Here is a 23161-nt window from a genome sequence, read left to right on the forward strand (position 1 = left end):
GTATATCTTGGAATAAGAATAGAAGAGAATTGAATAGAAAGTAATAGTAATTGTATTGAAACTTGAGGTACAGCAGAGCTCCACACCCTTAATCTATGGTGTGCAGAAACTCCACTGTTGAAAATACATAAGTAGAAGGTTCAGGCATGGCCGAATGGCCAGCCCCCTGAGTGATCAAGAGACCAAATAATCAAAAGCTAAACAGTCAAGAGATTAAACTGTCAAAAGATGTCTAATACAATAGTAACTTATCCTATTTATACTAGACTAGCTACTAGGGTTTACATGAGTAAGTAATTGATGCATAAATCCACTTCCGGGGCCCACTTGGTGTATGCTTGGGCTGAGCTTGATCTATCCATGAGCTGAGGCTTTACTTGGAGTTGAACTCCAAGTTATAACGTGTTTTGGGCGTTCAACTCCGGATCATGACGTTTTTCTGGCGTTTAACTCCAGACAGTAGCATGTACTTGGCGTTCAACGCCAAGTTACGTCATCAATTTCCGAATAAAGTATGGACTATTATACATTGCTGGAAAGCTCTGGATGTCTACTTTCCAAAACCGTTGAGAGCGTGCCATTTGAAGTTCTGTAGCTCCAGAAAATCCATTTTGAGTGCAGGGAAGTCAGATTCCAACAGCATCAGCAGTCCTTTTGTCAGCCTTTTTCAGAGTTTTGCTCAAGTCCCTCAATTTCAGCCAGAAATTACCTGAAATTACAGAAAAACACACAAACTCATAGTAAAGTCCAGAAATGTGAATTTATCATAAAAACTAATGAAAACATCCCTAAAAGTAGCTTGAACTTACTAAAAACAACCTAAAAACAATGCCAAAAAGCGTATAAATTATCCGCTCATCATCCGACATGAGATCCGAAGAAGAGGTTGGGAAGTCCTAACCAACCCCATACAACAAGTCGGAATCTTAATGGTTCAAGAGTTCTATGCCAATGCATGGATCACTAGGAACCATGATCAAAGTGTGAACCCGAGTCCAAAGAATTATCTCATAATGGTTCGGGGGAAATACTTAGATTTTAGTCTGGAAAATGTGAGGTTGGCATTCCACTTGCCCATGATGCAAGGAGATGAACGCCCCTACACTAGAAGGGTCAACTTTGATCAAAGGTTGGACCAAGTCCTCATGGACATTGATGAGCGGATAATTTGTACCCTTTTTGGCATTGTTTTTAGTATGTTTTTAGTAGTTTTAGTTAAGTTCTTAGTATATTTTTATTAGTTTTTAGTTAAAATTCACTTTTCTGGACTTTACTATGAGTTTGTATGTTTTTCTGTGATTTCAGGTATTTTCTGGCTGAAATTGAGGGACCTGAGCAAAAATCTGATCCAGAGACTGAAAAGGACTGCAGATGCTGTTGGATTCTGACCTCCCTGCACTCGAAGTGGATTTTCTGGAGCTACAGAAGCCCAATTGGCGCTCTCTCAACGGCGTTAGAAAGTATACATCCTGGGCTTTCCAGCAATATATGATAGTCCATACTTTACCCAAGATTTGACGGCCCAAACCGGTGTTCAAAGTCACCCTCAGGAATTCCAGCGTTAAACGCCGGAACTGGCACCTAAATGGGAGTTAAACGCCCAAACTGGCATAAAAGCTGGCGTTTAACTCCAAGAAGAGCCTCTACACGAAAATGCTTCATTGCTCAGCCCAAGCACACACCAAGTGGGCCCAGAAGTGGATTTTTATGTCATTTACTCATCTCTGTACACCCTAGGCTATTAGTTCTCTATATATAGGACCTTTTTACTATTGTATTTTCATCTTTGGATTATTTTAGATCCTTTGATCATCTTTGGACATCTAGTTCTTAGATCATTGGGAGGCTGGCCATTCGGCCATGCCTAGACCTTGTTCTTATGTATTTTCAACGGTGGAGTTTCTACACACCATAGATTAAGGTGTGGAGCTCTGCTGTACCTCGAGTATTAATGCAATTACTATTGTTCTTCTATTCAATTCCGCTTGTTCTTTGTCCAAGATATCACTTGTTCTTCAACTTGATGAATGTGATGATCCGTGACACTCATCATCATTCTCACTCATGAACAAGGTGACTGACAACCACTTTTGTTCTACAAGCAACCAAGGCTCTAGTGTTTATCTCTTGGATTCCTGATACACGATGCATGGTTGATCGCCTGACAACCGAGTGCTCGCCTGACAAACGAGCCAGCCATTCCGTGAGATCAGAGTCTTCGTGGTATAGGCGAGAACTGATGGCGGCATTCAAGAGAATCCGGAAGGTCTAACCTTGTCTGTGGTATTCTGAGTAGGATTCAATGATTGAATGACTGTGACGTGCTTCAAACTCCTAGCAGGCGGGGCGTTAGTGACAGACGCAAAAGAATCAATGGATTCTATTCCGGCCTGACCGAGAACCGACAGCTGATTAGCCATATGCTGTGACAGAGCATAGGAACATTTTCACTGAGAGGATGGGAGGTAGCCACTGACAACGGTGAAACCCTACATGAGCTTGCCATGGAAAGGAGTAAGAAGGATTGGATGAAGACAGTAGGAAAGCAGAGAGACGGAAGGGAAGGCATCTTCATACGCTTATCTGAAGTTCCTACCAATGAATTACATAAGTACCTCTATCTTTATCTTTATGCTTTATTCGTATATCACTATACCCATTTGAGTCTGCCTGACTAAGATTTACAAGGTGACCATAGCTTGCTTCATACCAACAATCTCCGTGGGATCGACCCTTACTCGCGTAAGGTTTATTACTTGGACGACCCAGTGCACTTGCTGGTTAGTTGTGCAAAGTTGTGTAGTGATCACAATTTCGCGCACCAAGTTTTTGGCGCCGTTGCCGGGGATTGTTTTGTGTATGGACAACTGACGGTTCATCTTGTTGCTTAGATTAGGTATTTTTCTTCAGAGTTCTTAAGAATGAATTCTAGTGTTTCATGATGATCTGTTGAAGTCTGGCTGGCTGAGAAGCCATGTCTAATCTTATTGGACCGAGGTTTCAACTGATCATCACAAGAGCTTGTTGATCTCTATCAATCTTGCTATTGGAGCAATGATCTGCTAAGGCTTGGCTGGCCATTGGCCATGTCTAGTGTTTTGGACCGAAGCTTTCTTTGAAAGCTTGGCTGGCTGTGAAGCCATGTCTAATTCCTGGACCGGAGTCTTAGACTAGCATTGCAATGATTCCTGGAATCCAAATTAAGAATTCTGAAACTTTTATTTTCTATTTCCATATAATTTTCGAAAAAAAAAACACAAAAAAATTTTCAAAATCATAAAAAGCAAAAATATTTTATGTTTCTTGTTTGAGTCTAGTGTCTAATTTTAAGTTTGGTGTCTTGCATGTATTGTTTATTTGATCTTGGTTCTATTTTCAAGTCAATAGTACAGGGAACTAAAGATTCAGAACATGCAGCAGAGGAATTACAAAGAAAAAGCTGGGCGTTCAAAACGCCCAGTGAAGAAGGACAGACTGGCGTTTAAACGCCAGCCAGGGTGCCTGGTTGGGCATTTAACGCCCAAAAAGGTAGCATTTTGGGCGTTAAACGCCAGAATGGATACCATTCTGGGCGTTTAACGCCAGGATGGCACAGGGGAGAGGATTTTGTTTTCAAATCAATTTTTTTTTCAAGTTTTCAAAGTTTTTCAAAATCAAATCTTTTTCAAATCATATCTTTTCAATCAAATGTTTTCAAAATCAATTTCTTTCCTTTTTCAAAGATACTTACTAACAATTAATGATTTGATTGAACATCTCAAGTATATTGCCTTTTCTGTTGAGAAAGGTTTAATGTTTGAATCATATCTTTTCTTGTTAGGCAAGTCATTAATTTTTAAAATCAAATCTTTTTAAAATTGTTTTCAAATCATATCTTTTCAATCACATATTTCTTTTAAAACCAATCACATCTTCTTAACCACATCTTTTTCAAAATATTTTTCAATCAAATCTTTTTAATTTCAAAATCTTTTTCAAAAATCACTTGATTTCTTTCCCACTCTTATTTTCGAAAATCAATTAGTGTTTTTCAAAATGTTTTCAAAATCTTTTACTTAATTTTCGAAAATTACTTCCCTTCTCTTCACATCCTTCTATTTATAGACTAAAAATATTCCTTAATGCAAAATTCGAACTCCATCTTCTTTGATAAGTTCGAATTTTCTACTTCTGTCTTCTACTTTTCTTTTCCTCTGACACCTCAAGGAATCTCTATACTGTGACATAGAGGATTCCATATTTTCTTGTTCTCTTCTCTTTCATATGAGCAGGAGCAGAGACAAAGGCATTCTTGTTGAAGCTGACCCTGAACCTGAAAGGACCTTGAAGCGAAAGCTAAGAGAAGCTAAGGCACAACTCTCTGTAGAGGACCTAACAGAAATCTTCAAAGAAGAAAACATGGCAGCCGAAAACAACAACAATGCCAACAATACAAGGAAGGTGCTGGGTGACTTTACTGCACCTACTCCCGACTTTTATGGGAGAAGCATCTCTATCCCTGCCATTGGAGTAAACAACTTTGAGCTTAAGCCTCAATTAGTTTCTCTAATGCAACAGAATTGCAAGTTTCATGGACTTCCATTGGAAGATCCTCATCAGTTCTTAGCTGAATTCTTGCAAATCTGTGACACAGTCAAGACTAATGGGGTTGACCCTGAGGTCTACAGACTAATGCTATTCCCTTTTGCTGTAAGAGACAGAGCTAGGACATGGTTGGACTCACAACCTAAAGAAAGCCTGGACTCATGGGAAAAGCTAGTCAATGCCTTCTTGGCAAAGTTCTTTCCACCTCAAAAATTGAGTAAGCTTAGAGTGGAAGTCCAAACCTTCAGACAGAAGGATGGAGAATCCCTCTATGAAGCTTGGGAAAGATACAAACAATTAATCAGGAAATGTCCTTCTGACATGCTTTCTGAATGGAGCATCATAGGTATTTTCTATGATGGTCTCTCTGAACTATCCAAGATGTCTTTAGATAGCTCAGCTGGAGGATCTCTTCATCTGAAGAAGACGCCTACAGAAGCTCAAGACCTAATTGAAATGGTTGTAAATAACCAATTCATGTACACTTCTGAAAGGAATCCTGTGAACAATGGGACAAATCAGAAGAAAGGAGTTCTTGAGATTGATGCTCTGAATGCCATATTGGCTCAGAACAAGATATTGACTCAACAAGTCAATTTGATTTCTCAAAGTCAGTCTGGAATGCAAAATGCACCAAGCAGTACTAAGGATGCTTCATCTGAAGAAGAAGCCTATGATCCTGAGAACCCTTCAATGGAAGAGGTGAATTACCTAGGAGAACCCTATGGAAACACCTATAATTCTTCATGGAGAAATCATCCAAATTTCTCATGGAAGAATCAAGAGAGACCTCAACAAGGTTTCAATAACAATAATGGTGGAAGAAACAGGTTTAGCAATAGCAAGCCTTTTCCATCATCTTCTCAGCAACAGACAGAGAATTCTAAGCAGAACCCCTCTGACTTAGCAACTATGGTCTCTGATCTAATTAAAACCACTCAAAGTTTTATGACTGAAACAAGGTCCTCCATTAGGAATTTGGAGGCACAAGTGGGACAGCTGAGCAAGAAAGTTACTGAACTCCCTCCTAGTACTCTCCCAAGCAATACAGAAGAAAATCCAAAAGGAGAGTGCAAGGCCATCAACATGGCCGAATTTGGAGAAGAAGGAGAGGAAGTGAATGCCACTGAGGAAGATCTCAGTGGGCGTGCACTGACCTCCATTAAGTTCCCCAACGAGGAACCATGGGAATCTGAGGCTCAACATGAGACCATAGAGATTCCATTGGACTTACTTCTGCCTTTCATGAGCTCTGATGAGTATTCTTCCTCTGAAGAGGATGAGTATGTCACTGAAGAGCAAGTTGCTAAATACCTTGGAGCAATCATGAAGCTAAATGACAAGTTATTTGGAAATGAGACTTGGGAGAATGAACCTCCTTTGCTCACCAAAGAACTGGATGACTTGTCTAGGCAGAAATTACCTCAAAAGAGACAAGATCCTGGGAAGTTTTCAATACCTTGTACCATAGGCACCATAACCTTCAAGAAGGCTCTGTGTGACTTAGGGTCAAGTGTAAACCTCATGCCTCTCTCTGTAATGGAGAAGCTAGGGATCTTTGAGGTACAAGCTGCAAGAATCTCATTAGAGATGGCAGACAACTCAAGAAGACAAGCTCATGGACTTGTAGAGGATGTTTTGGTGAAGATTGAAGACCATTACATCCCTGCTGATTTCGTAGTCCTAGAGACTGGGAAGTGCATGGATGAAACCATCATCCTGGGCAGACCCTTCCTGGCCACAGCAAAGGCTGTGATTGTTGTTGATAGAGGAGAGTTGATCATTCAAGTGAATGAAGAATCCTTGGTGTTTAAGGCTCAAGGATATCCCTCTGTCATCATGGAGAGGAAGCATGAAGAGCTTCTCTCAAAACAGAGACAAACAGAGCCCCCACAGTCAAACTCTAAGTTTGGTGTTGGGAGGCCACAACCAAACTCTAAGTTTGGTGTTGAACCCCCACATTCAAACTCTAAGTTTGGTGTTGGGAGGTTCCAACATTGCTCTGAGAAAATGTGAGGCTCCATGAGAGCCATCTGTCAAGCTACTGACATTAAAGAAGCACTTGTTGGGAGGCAACCCAATGTTATATTTTATCTATTTTCTTTTATTATTTTATGTTTTTTTGTAGGTTGATGATCATAAGAAGACACAAAATCAATTGAAAAAGAAAAAAACAGAATGAAAAACAGGAAGAAAAATAGCACACCCTGGAGGAAGAACCCACTGGCGTTTAAACGCCAGTGAGGCTAGCAGTTGGGCGTTTAACGCCCAGTCTGGCACCATTCTGGGCGTTTAACGCCAGAAAGGGGCACTAGACTGGCGTTAAACGCCAGAAAAGGGCAAGAACCTGGCGTTAAACGCCAGGAATGGGCACCAGCCCGGCGTTTAACCCCAGAAATGGCTCAAAACGTGATTTTGAAAGCCATTTGGTGCAGGGATGACTTTTCCTTGACACCACAGGATCTGTGGACCCCACAGGATACCCACCAACCCCACCACTCTCTCTCTTCTTCACTCATTCACCAATAACCTCAATACCTCTTCCCCAAAAATCCTTCACCTATCAAATCCCTTCTTTCTCTTCACCACTCATATCCATCCTTCATAAAACCCCACCTACCTCACCATTCAAATTCAAACCACTTTCCCACCCAAACCCACCCATAATAGCCGAAACACAAAGCCATTCCCTTCTTCCTCATTCCTTCTTCTTCTACTCTTACTTTCTTCTTTTGCTCGAGGACGAGCAAAACTTTTAAGTTTGGTGTGGTAAAAGCATTGCTTTTTGTTTTTCCATAACCATTTATGGCATCCAAGGCCGGAGAAACCTCTAGAAAGAGGAAAGGGAAGGCAAAAGCTTTCACCTCCGAGTCATGGGAGATGGAGAGATTCATCTCAAGGGTGCATCAAGACCACTTCTATGAAGTTGTGGCCATGAAGAAGGGTCAACTTTGATCAAAGGTTGGACCAAGTCCTTATAAACATTTGTGAAGAGGGCGCTCAATGGAAGAGAAACTCAAGAGGGAAGCCGGTTCAACTGAGAAGGCATGACCACAAGTCCATCACTAAGAAAAAGATGGAGTAAACAAGAGACCCCTCTCATCATGAGATCCCTGAGATGCCTCAAGGGATGCACTTTCCTCCACAAGACTATTGGGAGCAAATTAACACCTCCCTAGGAGAACTGAGTTCCAACATGGGACAACTAAGGGTGGAGCACCAAGAATACTCCATTCTCCTCCATGAAATTAGAGAAGATCAAAGAATCATGATAGAGGAGCAACAAAGACAAGGAAGAAACATTGAGGAGCTCAAGCACTCCATAAGACCTTCAAGAGGAAGAACAAGCCGCCATCACTAAGGTGGACCCGTTCTTTAATCTCCTTGTTCTTTATTCTTCTGTTTTTCGAAAATTTAGTGCTTATGTTTATCCATATTTGTGTCTTATGATCATTAGTGTCTTAGTGTCTATGCCTTAAAGTTATGAATGACCTATGAATCCATCACCTTTCTTAAATGAAAACTATTTTTATTACAAAAGAACAAGAAGTACATGATTTCAAATTCATCTTTAAAACTAGCTTAATTAGTTTGATGTGGTGACAATACTTTTTGTTTTCTGAATGTATGCTTGAACAGTGCATATGTCTTTTGAATTTGTTGTTCATGAATGTTAAAATTGTTGGCTCTTGAAAGAATGATGAAAAAGGAGACATGTTACTGAGGATCTGAAAAATCATAAAAATGATTCTTGAAGCAAGAAAAAGCAGTGAATACAAAAAAAAAAAAGAAAGAGAGAGACGAAAAAAAGAAAAGAAAGAGAAAAAGAAAGAAAAAGAAAGAAATAAAGTTGTGATCCAAGGCAAAAAGAGTGTGCTTAAGAACCCTGGACACCTCTAATTGGGGACTTTAGCAAAGCTGAGTCACAATCTGAAAAGGTTCACCCATTATGTGTCTGTGGCATGTATGTATCCGGTGGTAATACTGGAAGACAGAGTGCTTTGGGCCACGGCCAAGACTCAATAAGTAGCTGTGTTCAAGAATCATCATACTTAACTAGGAGAATCAATAACACTATCTGGATTCTGAGTTCCTAAAGAAGCCAATCATTCTGAATTTCAAAGGATAAAGTGAGATGCCAAACCTGTTGGAGGCAAAAGCTACTAGTCCCGCTCATCTAATTTGGAGCTAAGTTTCATTGATAATTTGGAGTCTATAGTATATTCTCTTCTTTTTATCTTATTTGATTTTCAGTTGCTTGGGGACAAGCAACAATTTAAGTTTGGTGTTGTGATGAGCGGATAATTTGTACCCTTTTTGGCATTGTTTTTAGTATGTTTTTAGTAGTTTTAGTTAAGTTCTTAGTATATTTTTATTAGTTTTTAGTTAAAATTCACTTTTCTGGACTTTACTATGAGTTTGTGTGTTTTTCTGTGATTTCAGGTATTTTCTGGCTGAAATTGAGGGACCTGAGCAAAAATCTGATCCAGAGACTGAAAAGGACTGCAGATGCTGTTGGATTCTGACCTCCCTGCACTCGAAGTGGATTTTCTGGAGCTACAGAAGCCCAATTGGTGCGCTCTCAACGGCGTTGGAAAGTAGACATCCTGGGCTTTCCAGCAATATATAGTCCATACTTTGCCCAAGATTTGACGGCCCAAACCGGCGTTCAAAGTCACCCTCAGGAATTCCAGCGTTAAACGCCGGAACTGGCACCTAAATGGGAGTTAAACGCCCAAACTGGCATAAAAGCTGGCGTTTAACTCCAAGAAGAGTCTCTACACGAAAATGCTTCATTGCTCAGCCCAAGCACACACCAAGTGGGCCCGGAAGTGGATTTTTATGTCATTTACTCATCTCTGTACACCCTAGGCTACTAGTTCTCTATATATAGGACCTTTTTACTATTGTATTTTCATCTTTGGATTATTTTAGATCCTTTGATCATCTTTGGACATCTAGTTCTTAGATCATTGGGAGGCTGGCCATTCGGTCATGCCTAGACCTTGTTCTTATGTATTTTCAACGGTGGAGTTTCTACACACCATAGATTAAGGTGTGGAGCTCTGCTGTACCTCGAGTATTAATGCAATTACTATTGTTCTTCTATTCAATTCCGCTTGTTCTTTGTCCAAGATATCACTTGTTCTTCAACTTGATGAATGTGATGATCCGTGACACTCATCATCATTCTCACTCATGAACAAGGTGACTGACAACCACTTTTGTTCTACAAGCAACCAAGGCTCTAGTGTTTATCTCTTGGATTCCTGATACACGATGCATGGTTGATCGCCTGACAACCGAGTGCTCGCCTGACAAACGAGCCAGCCATTCCGTGAGATCAGAGTCTTCGTGGTATAGGCGAGAACTGATGGCGGCATTGGTGCACGAAATTGCAATCACACTTTTGCAATCCCGCACAACTAACCAGCAAGTGCACTGGGTCGTCCAAGTAATACCTTACGTGAGCAAGGGTCGATCCCACGGAGATTGTCGGCTTGAAGCAAGCTATGGTTATCTTGTAAATCTTAGTCAGGATATCAGAAATTATCAGGATTGATTGTAAAAAGCAAAAGAACATGAAATGGTTACTTGTATTGCAGTAATGGAGAATAGGTTGGGGTTTTGGAGATGCTCCATCTTCTGAATCTCTGCTTTCCTACTGTCTTCTTCATCAAACACGCAAGGCTCCTTCCATGGCAAGCTGTATGTAGGGTTTCACCGTTGTCAGTGGCTACCTCCCATCCTCTCAGTGAAAACGTTTGCAAATGCTCTGTCACAGCACGCGGAATTCAGCTGTCGGTTCTCGGTCAGGCCGGAATAGAATCCATCGATTCTTTTGCGTCTGTCACTAACGCCCCGCCTGCTAGGAGTTTGAAGCACGTCACAGTCATTCAATCATTGAATCCTACTCAGAATATACCATAGACAAGGTTTAGACCTTCCGGATTCTCTTGAATGCCGCCATCAGTTCTAGCTTATACCACGAAGATTCTGGTTAAGGAATCCAAGAGATATCTACTCAATCTAAGGTAGAACGGAGGTGGTTGTCAGGCACACGTTCATAGTTGAGAATATGATGAGTGTCACGGATCATCACATTCATCCGGGTTAAGAACAAGTGATATCTTAGAATGGAAGCAAGCATGATTGAATAAGAAACAGTAGTAATTGCATTAATCCATCAAGACACAGCAGAGCTCCTCACCCCCAACCATGGGGTTTAGAGACTCATGCTGTAGAAGGTACACAAAGAAAACGTGTAAAGTGTCATGAGGTCCAGTTACAATGTCAAAAGATCCTATTAATAGTGAACTAGTAACCTAAGGTATTACAGAAATGAGTAAATGACAGAAAAATCCACTTTCGGGCCCACTTGGTGTGTGCTTGGGCTGAACAATGAAGCATTTTCGTGTAGAGACCTTTTCTGGAGTTAAACGCCAGCTTTCATGCCAGTTTGGGCGTTTAACTCCAAGTTTTATGCCAGTTCCAGCGTTAAACGCTGGAATTTCTGAGGCTGATTTGCCACGCCGGTTTGGGCCATCAAATCTTGGGCAAAGTATGGACTATCATATATTGCTGGAAAGCCCAGGATGTCTACTTTTCAACGCCGTTGAGAGCGCGCCAATTGGGCTTCTGTAGCTCCAGAAAATCCACTTCGAGTGTAAGGAGGTCAGAATCCAACAGCATCTGCAGTCCTTTTCAGTCTCTGAATCAAATTTTTGCTCAGGACCCTCAATTTCAGCTAGAAAATACCTGAAATCACAGAAAAATACACAAACTCATAGTAAAGTCCAGAAAAGTGAATTTTGACTAAAAACTAATAAAAATATACTAAAAACTAACTAGATCATACTAAAAACATACTAAAAACAATGCCAAAAAGTGTATAAATTATCCGCTCATCACAACACCAAACTTAAATTGTTGCTTGTCCCCAAGCAACTGAAATTCAAAATAGGATAAAAAGAAGAGAATACTATAGACTCCAAAATATCAAGGAACATAGCTCCAATTAGATGAGCGGGACTAGTAGCTTTTTGCCTCCGAACAGTTTTGGCATCTCACTCTATCCCTTGAAGTTCAGAATGATTGGCATCTATAAGAACTCAGAACTCAGATAGTGTTATTGATTCTCCTAGTTAAGTATATTGATTCTTGAACATAGCTAGTGTATGAGTCTTGGCTGTGGCCCAAAGCACTCTGTCTTCCAGTATTACCACCGGATACATACATGCCACAGACACATAATTGGGTGAACCTTTTTAGATTGTGACTCAGCTTTGCTAGAGTCCCCAATTAGAGGTGTCCAGGGTTCTTAAGCACACTCCTTTTGCCTTGGTTCACAACTTTATTATTTTTTTTTTTGATTGCTATTTCTTGCTTCAAGAATCACTTTAATGATTTTTCAGATCCTCAATAACAGTTCTCCTTTTCCATCATTCTTTCAAGAGCCAACAATTTTAACATTCTTAAAACAACAAATTCAAAAGACATATGCACTGTTCAAGCATTCATTCAGAAAGCAAAAAGTATTGTCACCACATCAAACTAATTCAACTAGTTTCAAGGATAAATTTCGAAATCCTGTACTTCTTGTTCTTTTGTGATTAAAGCATTTTTCATTTAAGAGAGGTGATGGATTCATAGGATATTCATAACTTTAAGGCATAAATTTTATTAACTATGAATTAAGAACAAGACTCAAATATAAAAATAAAAATAAAAATAGGAATAGGAAACAAAAGAAAAACGCAAAAATAGACTCCTAATGATAGAGGTTTTCACAGAGTTAGGACTCAACAACCTTGATTTTGAGAAGTGGATGCTCCCTCAGCTTGAGAGGAGAGCTTTTGGCGTTTCATCTCTTGGAGTTCACGCCCCTGCTTCTCTTGTTCCTTCAGCAATTTGCAGAGCATGCAGTTCTGATTCTGCTGTTCTTCCTTCAGTTGCTCCATAGTTTCTTGGCAACTTGGTGATAGATGCTTCTAGGCTGGCCCGTAGCCAATTTCAGGGAATTCAGGGAGGAACCTGCGCCCTCCTTTTGATAGAGTTGTCTTGAATTTGTCCTTCCATTGACTTCTTGGTGATTGGGTGTTCATGGGTATGAACTCATCTACTTCCATCTTCACCCCAGCCTCTTTACAGAGCAGGAGATCAAGCTTGGGTAAGCCAGTTTTGGCTTCAGTGGAATTCTTATTTGCAATTGTGTAGATCTCACAAGCAATCACATGATGGACCTCCATTCTTTTCCAAGCATAATGCAATGAATCATCACTGCTCTCTTGATGGACCTCAGAACGGTTGCTAGTGGGCAATATGGAACGCCCAATAAAGTCTAGCCAACCTCTTGCAATTGGTTTGAGGTCTCCCCTCTTGAGTTGGTTTGGGGCACCCTTAGAATTGGTTATCCATTAGTCCCAGGGAGGCATATGTCCTCTAGAACTTGATCTAACCCTTTATCTGCCCTCACCATCCTCCTATTGAAGGAATCAGGATCATCTTGCAGTTGAGGTAACTTGAAGATTTCTCTTATTTTGTCCAGATGGAAGTACATAACTTTCCCTCTGACCATGGTTCTGTAGGTATGGAAGCAGTTCCAGTCATTCTCTGCTTATCTGTTAGCCACAGATTTGAGTAGAATTCCTGAACCATGTTCCTTCCAACCTTTATCTCAGGATTGGTTAGAACTTCCATCCTCTGTTTCGAATTTGCTCTTGGATCCCCGGATATTCATCTTCTTTCAAATCAAACTTCACTTCCGGGATCACTGACCTCAGACCCATTATCTTGTGATAATGGTCTTCATGTTCTTTGGTTAAGAACTTCTCTTGATTCCAAAGATTCTTTGGATTATTCTCTTTCCTTCCTCTTAAATGGTTTGTTTTCCCTTAGGAGCCATGATCTTGATGAATCTTGGATTAGTGATTACGGAAAAGCACACCAAACTTAGGGTTTGCTATATCTCAAGCAAAGAAAGAAGAAGAGAGAGAGAAGAGGAATTCGAATGGTGTGGTGGAATGAGGGGGAACAAACGTGTATTTATAAGGGAGGGGGAGAAGAGATTTCGAAAAAAATAAGAATTTGAAAGAAAATTTGAGAAGATATGGAAAGGATTTGAGAAAAGGGTGAGTTTTTAAAGAAGATTTGGGATTAATTTTGAGATAGATTTGAAGAATGGTTTTGATTTGTGAAGATTTGAAGGTGAATGATGAAAGGTTGAAGTGTGATTTTGTAGAAAAGTATGGGTGAGAAAAGGAAAGTTTGAAAAAATCTGATTTGAAAACAAAATTGTGGTCCCCCCACCAAGCTGGCGTTAAACACCCAGAATGGCACCCATTCTGGCGTTTAACGCCCATTTGTTGCCCCAATTGGGCGTTTAACGCCCAGCCAGGTACCCTGGCTGGCGTTAAACGCCAGAAATTCTTCCTCACTGGGGTTTTCTAAAACGCCAGGATGCTGCACACCTGGTGTTAAACGCCCAGAATGGTGCCCATTCTGGCGTTTAACGCCCAAAATGGCACCATCCTGGCGTTAAACGCCCAGAATGGTACCCATTCTGGCGTTTAACGCCCAAAATGCCCCTACTGGCGTTTTTCGCCAGTAAGCTCATTTCTCTGCTTTTTGAGCTGAATCCTTCTGTAACTCTGTGAATTCCTTCATTTTTGATACTAGCCTCTGTAAGAACAATTCATATAACCCCTAATGACTGGGTTGCCCCAGCAAGCGCTTCTTTACTGTCTTTAGCTGGACCTTCACTGAGAATCACTCAAGTCTCAGTTTTGAGCATTCCTGCTCAAAATTGCCTTCAAGATAATGCTGATTCTCTGTCCATTACAATGAACTTTTTGTCAGAATAATATCCTGAAGCTCAACATATCCATATGGTGAAACTCCTGTAATCACATACGGACCCCCCACCGGGATTTGAGTTTTCCTGGAAACAATTTGAGCCTAGAGTTAAAGAGCAGAACTTTTGTCCGGCTCAAAGACTCTGGTTGACAACTTCTTATCATGCCATTCTTTGCCTTTTCCTTATAATTTTTGCATTTCAAAGGCATGAGTCTGAACTCCTCTAGCTCATTTAGCTGGAGCAATCTCTTTTCACCAGCTAACTGTGCGTCCATGTTTAGGAACCTGGTTGCCTAGTAGGCTTTATGTTCCAGTTCCACGGGCAGATGACAGGCCTTCCCATACACCAATTGGTATGGAGAGGTTCCTATAGGAGTCTTGAATGCTGTTCTGTATGCCCACAGAGCATCATCCAAGCTCCTTGCCTAATCCTTTCTTCGGGCTATTACAGTCCGTTCTAGGATTCTTTTTAGCTCTCTGTTAGAGACTTCAGCTTGCCCATTTGTCTGTGGATGATACGGAGTTGCCACTTTATGGCTGATTCCATATCTAACCATAGCAGAGTATAGCTGTTTATTGCAGAAATGAGTGCCCCCATCACTGATTAGTACTCTGGGAACACCAAACCTGCTGAAGATGTGTTTCTGGAGGAATTTTAGCACGGTCTTGGTATCATTAGTGGGTGTAGCAATTGCTTCTACCCACTTAGATACGTAGTCCACTGCCACCAGAATGTAGGTGTTTGAGTATGATGGTGGGAATGGACCCATGAAGTCAATTCCCCATATACAATTCTATCTCTAATATCCTGTGAGGCATGGCATATCCATGAGGCAGGTTACCAGCTCTTTGCAACTGTCCAGTACGCACAAACTCTCGGAATCTTATAGAGTAGGCCAGTAGAAGCCACATTGGAGTACTTTAGTGGCTGTTCGCTCACTTCCAAAATGTCCTCCATACTGTGATCCATGGCAGTGCCATAGGATCCTTTGTGCTCTTCTCTGGGTACACATCTGCGGATCACTCCGTCGCACATCTCTTAAAGAGATATGGTTCACCCAGGTAATACTTGGCATCTGAAATTAATTTCTTCTCTGCACGTACTGTACTCCTGGGTATAACCTCACAGCTTTATAATTTGCAATATCTGCAACCATGGACTTCCTGAATGGCAAAGGTTGCTCATCTGGAAAGTCTCAGAAATCTCAGTAGAAGGGAGGGACGCCCCAGCTACTGGTTCTATTCGGGACAGATGATCAGCTACTTGGTTCTCTGTCCTTTTTCTGTTCTTATTTCTATATCAAACTCTTGCAGAAGCAACACCCATCTATAAGCCTGGGTTTTGAATCCTGCTTGTGAGTAAGTATTAAGAGCAGCATGGTCAGTGTACACAACTACTTGGATCCCACTAGATAGGATCTAAATTGTCAATGGCATAGACCACTGCAAGTAACTCTTTTCTGTGGTTGTGTAGTCTTTGTGCGTCATTTAGAACACGGCTGGCATAGAAATGACGTGCAGAAGCTTGTTATGCCTCTGTCCCAACAACTGCACAATGGCATGGTCACTGGCATCACACATTAGTTCAAATGGCAATGTCCAATCTGGTGCAGAGATAACTGGTGCTGTGACCAACTTAGCTTCAGGGTATCAAATGCCTGCAGACACTGTGTGTCAAATACAAATGGTGTGTCAGCAGCTAACAGGTTACTCAAAGGTTTTGCAATTTCGAAAAATCCTTTATAAACCTTCTGTAGAATCCATGCATGCCCCAGAAGCTTTGATTGCCTTAACATTGGCAGGTGGTGGTAATTTTCAATTACCCTACCTTTGCCTTATCCACCTCTATTCCCTTGCTTGAAATTTTGTGCCAAGGACAATTCCTTCAGTCACCATAAAGTGACATTTCCCAGTTTAAAACCAGGTTAGTCTCTTGGCATTTTCAGGACAAGTGCTAGGTGGTTAAGACAGGAGCTGAATGATCTCCATATACTGAGAAGTCATCCATGAAGACTTCCAGAAATTTCTCTACCATATGAGAAGATAGAGAGCATGCACCTCTGAAAGGTTGCAGGTGCATTGCAAAACCAAAAGGCATCCTTGTAGGCAAATACGCCAGAAGGGCAAGTAAATGCTGTTTCTCTTGGTCCTGAGGATTACTGCAATTTGGTTGTAGCTGAATAGCCATCCAAAAGCAATAGTAATATGACCAGCTAGTCTTCTAGCATTTGGTCTATGAATGGTAAAGGAAAATGATCCTTCTGGTGCTGTGTTGAGCCTTCTGTAATCAATACACATGCGCCACCCTGTGACTGTCCTTGTAGGAACCAGTTCATTTTTTTCATTATGAACCATGTCATGCCTCCCTTTCGGGAACAACTTGGACAGGGCTCACCAGGGGCTATCAGAAATAGGATAAATAATCCCAGCCTCTAATAATTTAGTGACCTCTTTCTGCACCACCTCCTTCATGCTGGATTTAGCCTCCTCTGTGGTGGACCACAGGTTTGGCATTATCCTCCAATAGGATCTTGTGCATGCATCTAGCTGGGCTAATGCCCTTAAGATCACTTATGGACCACCAAGAGCTGTCTTGTGTGTCCTTAGCACTTGAATCAGTCCTCTTCCTGTGAATTTAAAGCAGAGCTTATGATCACTGGAAAAGTGTCACCCTCTCCCAGAAATGCATATTCAGGGATGGTGGTAGTGGTTTGAGTTCAGGCTTAGGAGGCTTATCCTCTTCCTGAGGAATTTTCGAAAATTCTTTGCCTCCTCTGGTTCTTCTTGATCAGTTTGAGCATCCTTGAAGATGTCTTCAAGCTCTGATTCTAGGCTTTCAGCATATTGATCTCTTCTACCAGAGAGTCAATGATGTCAGCGCCCATGCAGTCATTTGGTGTGTCTGGATGCTGTATAGCTTTTACAGCATTAACTTGACTCATCCTCATGACTCTCAAGTTACTTCCCCTTTTGTACATCAATGAGAGTTCGTCAGTTGCTAGGAATGGTCTTCCTAGAATGAGAGTTGCACTCTTGTGCTCCTCCATTTCCAGCACACAAAGTCAGTTGGAAAGGCAAATGGCCCAACCTTGACATCTATCCTCTATTATGCCTGATGGATGTTTAATGGAGCCATCAGCAAGTTGGAGGCATATCCTGGTTGGTTGACTTCTCCAGTCAACCCAAGCTTTCTGATAGTGGATGCAGGCATTAGATTGATGCTTGCTCCAACATCACATAGAGCTGTCTTGGTGCAAGTGCCTTCTAATGTGCATGGTATCAGAAAGCTTCCAGGATCTTGAAGCTTTTCTGGTAAGCTTTCAGAATGACTGCACTGCATTCTCAGTGAGAAACACTTTTTCAGTTCTCTCCAATCCTTCTTATGACTTAAGATTTCCTTCATGAACTTAGCATAAGAAGGTATTTGCTCAAGTGCCTCTGCAAATGGAATCTTTATTTCAAGAGTCCTTAAATAGTCTACAAAGCGGGCAAATTGCTTATCCTGTTCCGCTTTGCGGAGTTTCTGAGGATAAGGCATCTTGGCTTGATATTCTTCAACCTTAGATGCGCAGGTTTATCCTTACAGAAGTGGTTGAAGAAGCCTTTTTAGAGGGATTACGTCAGCACTCTCAGGTGTCTGATCTTCCTTTGGTGTTTGAACGCCAGGAATGGGTGAAGTTTGGGCGTTTTAAACGCCAACTTCTCTCCCTTTTCTGGCGTTTGAACGCCAGAACTGGGCAAGGAATGGGCGTTTAACGCCAACTTTCCTTCCCTTTCTGGCGTTTGAACGCCAATAACATTCCTCTCTGGCTCTTACTGTCCTCAGAGGGATTTTGAACAGTGGTTTGGTTATCCTCTGTCAATTGTTCCTGTTTGGCTTTTTATTCTGAGCAGTGGTATTCAGTGTCTTCCCACTCCTTAGTTGAACTGCTTGACACTCCTCTGTTATCTGTTTAGATATTTGCTGTTTTGCCTGATTCAACTGTAGTTCTATGCTCTTGTTAGCAACTTTAGTTTCATAGAGCATCTCCTTAAATTCTGCTAACTGTTCTGTCATCAGGAGTAATTGTTGATTAAGCTCAATTATTTGTTCTTGAGGATTAGGGTCAGTGACTGCTGCCATGACTTCTTCTTTTGGAGAGAACTCATTGCTAGAGTACAAATATTGGTTTCTAGCAACAGTGTCTATAAGCTCTTGAGCTTCTTCAATTGTCTTCCTCATGTGTATAGATCCACCAGCTGAGTGGTCTAAAGACATCTGAGCTTTTTCTGTAAGCCCATAGTAGAAGATGTCTAACGCACCCATTCTGAAAACATTTCAGAGGGCATTTCTAAGCATGCCTCTATACCTCTCCCAGGCATTATAAAGGGATTCATTATCCTCTTGTTTAAAGCCTTGGATGTCCAGCCTTAGCTGTGTCATCCTCTTTGGAGGGTAAAATATTCAGGAATTTGTCTGATAACTGTTTCCATGTCTTATGCTTGCTGTAGGTTTTATTCAACCACCTTTTAGCTTGATCTTTACAGCAAATGGAAACAGTAATAGTCTGTAGACATCCTGATCCACCTCTTTATCATGTACTGTGTCAGCAATTTGTAAGAACTGTGCCAGAAACTCAGTAGGTTCTTCCTGTGGAAGACCGGAATACTGGCAATTCTGCTGCACTATGATAATGAGTTGAGGATTAGCTCAAAGCTGCTTGCTTTGATGGGAGGTGTGCAGACTACTCCCATATGCAGCTGTATAGGGTTAGCATATGACCCCAGAGTCCTTTTGGACTGATTAATCCACTTAAGTCCATCATGGACAAAAGGGAAATGATAGATGCAAAAAGATAAATTTTGTTTTTTTTTTTTTGAATTAACCGAAAATAAAATAAAATAAAATAAATAAAACAAAGAAAACTAAAATAAAAATTCGAAAATTAAAATAAATAAGATCAAGCAAATTGAGAACTGAATCAATTAGTTAATAAAAAAGATTTTGAAAACAGTAATTAAAAGATATGATTGAAAAAAAATTTTTGAAAAGATTTGCTTTTTGAAAAGAGGAAAGAGAAAACAACAAAAAGACACCAAACTTAAAATTTTTAGAAAATCAAACACTATTTTCGAAAATTTTAAAAGAAAAACACAAAAGAACACCAACTTAGAATTTTTATGAATCAAAAGGGACTAAGAACATGCAAAATCGAAATTAAAAGAAAAACAAAGCATGCAATTGACACCAAACTTAAAATATGAAACTAGACTCAACTAAAAGACTCTAAACCAACAAAAATAAAACAATCCTAATCTAAGCAACAAGATAAGCCGTCAGTTGTCCAAACTCGAACAATCCCCGGCAACGGCGCCAAAAACTTGGTGCACGAAATTACAATCACACTTTTGCAATCCCGCACAACTAACCAGCAAGTGCACTGGGTCGTCCAGTAATACCTTGCGTGAGCAAGGGTCGATCCCACGGAGATTGTCGGCTTGAAGCAAGCTATGGTTATCTTGTAAATCTTAGTCGGATATCAGAAATTATCAGGATTTGTAAAAAGCAAAAGAACATGAAATGGTTACTTGTATTGCAGTAATGGAGAATAGGTTGGGGTTTTGGAGATGCTCCATCTTCTGAATCTCTGCTTTCCTACTGTCTTCTTCATCAAACACGCAAGGCTCCTTCCATGGCAAGCTGTATGTAGGGTTTCACCGTTGTCAGTGGCTACCTCCCATCCTCTCAGTGAAAACGTTTGCAAATGCTCTGTCACAGCACGCGGAATTCAGCTGTCGGTTCTCGGTCAGGCCGGAATAGAATCCATCGATTCTTTTGCGTCTGTCACTAACGCCCCGCCTGCTAGGAGTTTGAAGCACGTCACAGTCATTCAATCATTGAATCCTACTCAGAATACCACAGACAAGGTTTAGACCTTCCGGATTCTCTTGAATGCCGCCATCAGTTCTAGCTTATACCACGAAGATTCTGGTTAAGGAATCCAAGAGATATCTACTCAATCTAAGGTAGAACGGAGGTGGTTGTCAGCACACGTTCATAGTTGAGAATATGATGAGTGTCACGGATCATCACATTCATCCGGGTTAAGAACAAGTGATATCTTAGAATGGAAGCAAGCATTGAATAAGAAACAGTAGTATTGCATTAATCCATCAAGACACAGCAGAGCTCCTCATCCCCAACCATGGGGTTTAGAGACTCATGCTGTGGAAGGTACATAAAGAAACGTGTAAAGTGTCATGAGGTCCAGTTACAATGTCAAAAGATCCTATTATAGTGAACTAGTAACCTAAGGTATTACAAATGAGTAAATGACAGAAAAATCCACTTTCGGGCCCACTTGGTGTGTGCTTGGGCTGAACAATGAAGCATTTTCGTGTAGAGACCTTTTCTGGAGTTAAACGCCAGCTTTCATGCCAGTTTGGGCGTTTAACTCCAAGTTTTATGCCAGTTCCAGCGTTAAACGCTGGAATTTCTGAGGCTGATTTGCCACGCCAGTTTGGGCCATCAAATCTTGGGAAAAGTATGGACTATCATATATTGCTGGAAAGCCCAGGATGTCTACTTTCCAACGCCGTTGAGAGCGCGCCAATTGGGCTTCTGTAGCTCCAGAAAATCCACTTCGAGTGTAAGGAGGTCATAATCCAACAGCATCTGCAGTCCTTTTCAGTCTCTGAATCAGATTTTTGCTCAGGACCCTCAATTTTAGCCAGAAAATACCTGAAATCACAGAAAAACACACAAACTCATAGTAAAGTCCAGAAAAGTGAATTTTGACTAAAAACTAATAAAAATATACTAAAAACTAACTAGATCATACTAAAAACATACTAAAAACAATGCCAAAAAGTGTATAAATTATCCGCTCATCAGGCATTCAAGAGAATCCGGAAGGTCTAACCTTGTCTGTGGTATTCTGAGTAGGATTCAATGATTGAATGACTGTGACGTGCTTCAAACTCCTAGCAGGCGGGGCGTTAGTGACAGACGCAAAAGAATCAATGGATTCTATTCCGGCCTGACCGAGAACCGACAGCTGATTAGCCATATGCTGTGACAGAGCATAGGAACATTTTCACTGAGAGGATGGGAGGTAGCCACTGACAACGGTGAAACCCTACATGAGCTTGCCATGGAAAGGAGTAAGAAGGATTGGATGAAGACAGTAGGAAAGCAGAGAGACGGAAGGGAAGGCATCTTCATACGCTTATCTGAAGTTCCTACCAATGAATTACATAAGTACCTCTATCTTTATCTTTATGCTTTATTCGTATATCACTATACCCATTTGAGTCTGCCTGACTAAGATTTACAAGGTGACCATAGCTTGCTTCATACCAACAATCTCCGTGGGATCGACCCTTACTCGCGTAAGGTTTATTACTTGGATGACCCAGTGCACTTGCTGGTTAGTTGTGCAAAGTTGTGTAGTGATCACAATTTCGCGCACCAGACATATGTGTGGAAGGAGCTCAATGGAAAAGAGACTCCAAAGACAAGCCAGTTCAACTGAGAAGACTGGACCTCAAGCCTGTGGCTAGAGGATGGTTGGAGTTCATTCAACGCTCCATCATTCCCACTAGCAACCGATCTGAAGTTACTGTGGATCGGGCCATCATGATTCATATCATCATGATTGGAGAGGAAGTAGAAGTTCATGAAGTCATCTCCAATGAAATCTACAAAATAGCCGATAAGTCCTCCAACACGGCAAGGCTAGCTTTTCCTCATCTTATTTGCCATCTATGTTACTCAGCTGGAGTTATCATAGAAGGAGACATCCTCATTGAAGAGGATAAGCCCATCACCAAGAAGAGGATGGAGCAAGCAAGAGAGACCCTCCACGGATCTCAAGAGATGCATGAGGAAGCTCATCATCAAGAAATCCCTGAGATGCCTCAAGGGATGCACTTTCCTCCCAACAACTATTGGGAACAACTCAACACTTCCTTAGAAGATTTGAGCTACAATGTGGAACAATTAAGGGTAGAACATCATGAGCACTCCATCATTCTCCATGAAATAAGAAAAGATCAAAGAGCAATGAGGGAGGAGCAACAAAGGCAAGGAAGGGACATAGAAGAGCTTAAGGACATTGTTGGTCCTTCAAGAAGAAGACGCCACTAAGGTGGATTCATTCCTTGTTCTTATTTCTTTCTGCTTTTCAGTTTTTATGTTGTGTTCATTTATGTTTTGTGTCTCTACTTCATGATCATTAGTGTTTAGTAACTATGTCTTAAAGTTATGAATAATTCCATTAATCCTTCACCTTTCTTAAATGAAAAATGTTTTTAATTCAAAAGAACAAGAAGTACATAAATTTCGAAAATTGTCCTTGAATTTAATTTAATTATATTGATGTGGTGACAATACTTTTTGTTTTCTGAATGAATGCTTAAACAATGCATATTCTTGATCTTGTTGTTTATGAATGTTAAAATTATTGGCTCTTGAAAGAATGATGAACAAATAGAAATGTTATTGATGATCTAAAAAATCAATGAAATTGATTCTTGAAGCAAGAAAAAGCAGTGAAAAGTAAAAAGCTTGCGAAAAAAAAGAAAAAATGGCGAAAAAAATAGAAAGAAAAAGAAAAAGCAAGCAGAAAAAGCCAATAGCCCTTAAAACCAAAAGGCAAGGGTAAAAAGGATCCAAGGCTTTGAGCATCAATGGATAGGAGGGCCCAAGGAAATAAAATCCAGGCCTAAGCGGCTAATTCAA

At 40.8% G+C, this 23161-nt stretch overlaps 1 non-coding gene across 1 annotated transcript; it reads right to left on the bottom strand.

The window, feature by feature from the left end:
- Nucleotides 1-4803: 4803 nt before the first annotated feature.
- Nucleotides 4804-4911, bottom strand: LOC130943012 (small nucleolar RNA R71). The gene has a single exon (XR_009071551.1). It is a non-coding gene; the product is annotated as a small nucleolar RNA R71 (small nucleolar RNA).
- Nucleotides 4912-23161: the final 18250 nt, after the last annotated feature.

This window comes from Arachis stenosperma, chromosome 7 (genome assembly GCF_014773155.1).
Source record: "Arachis stenosperma cultivar V10309 chromosome 7, arast.V10309.gnm1.PFL2, whole genome shotgun sequence".
Lineage (NCBI taxonomy): Eukaryota > Viridiplantae > Streptophyta > Magnoliopsida > Fabales > Fabaceae > Arachis > Arachis stenosperma.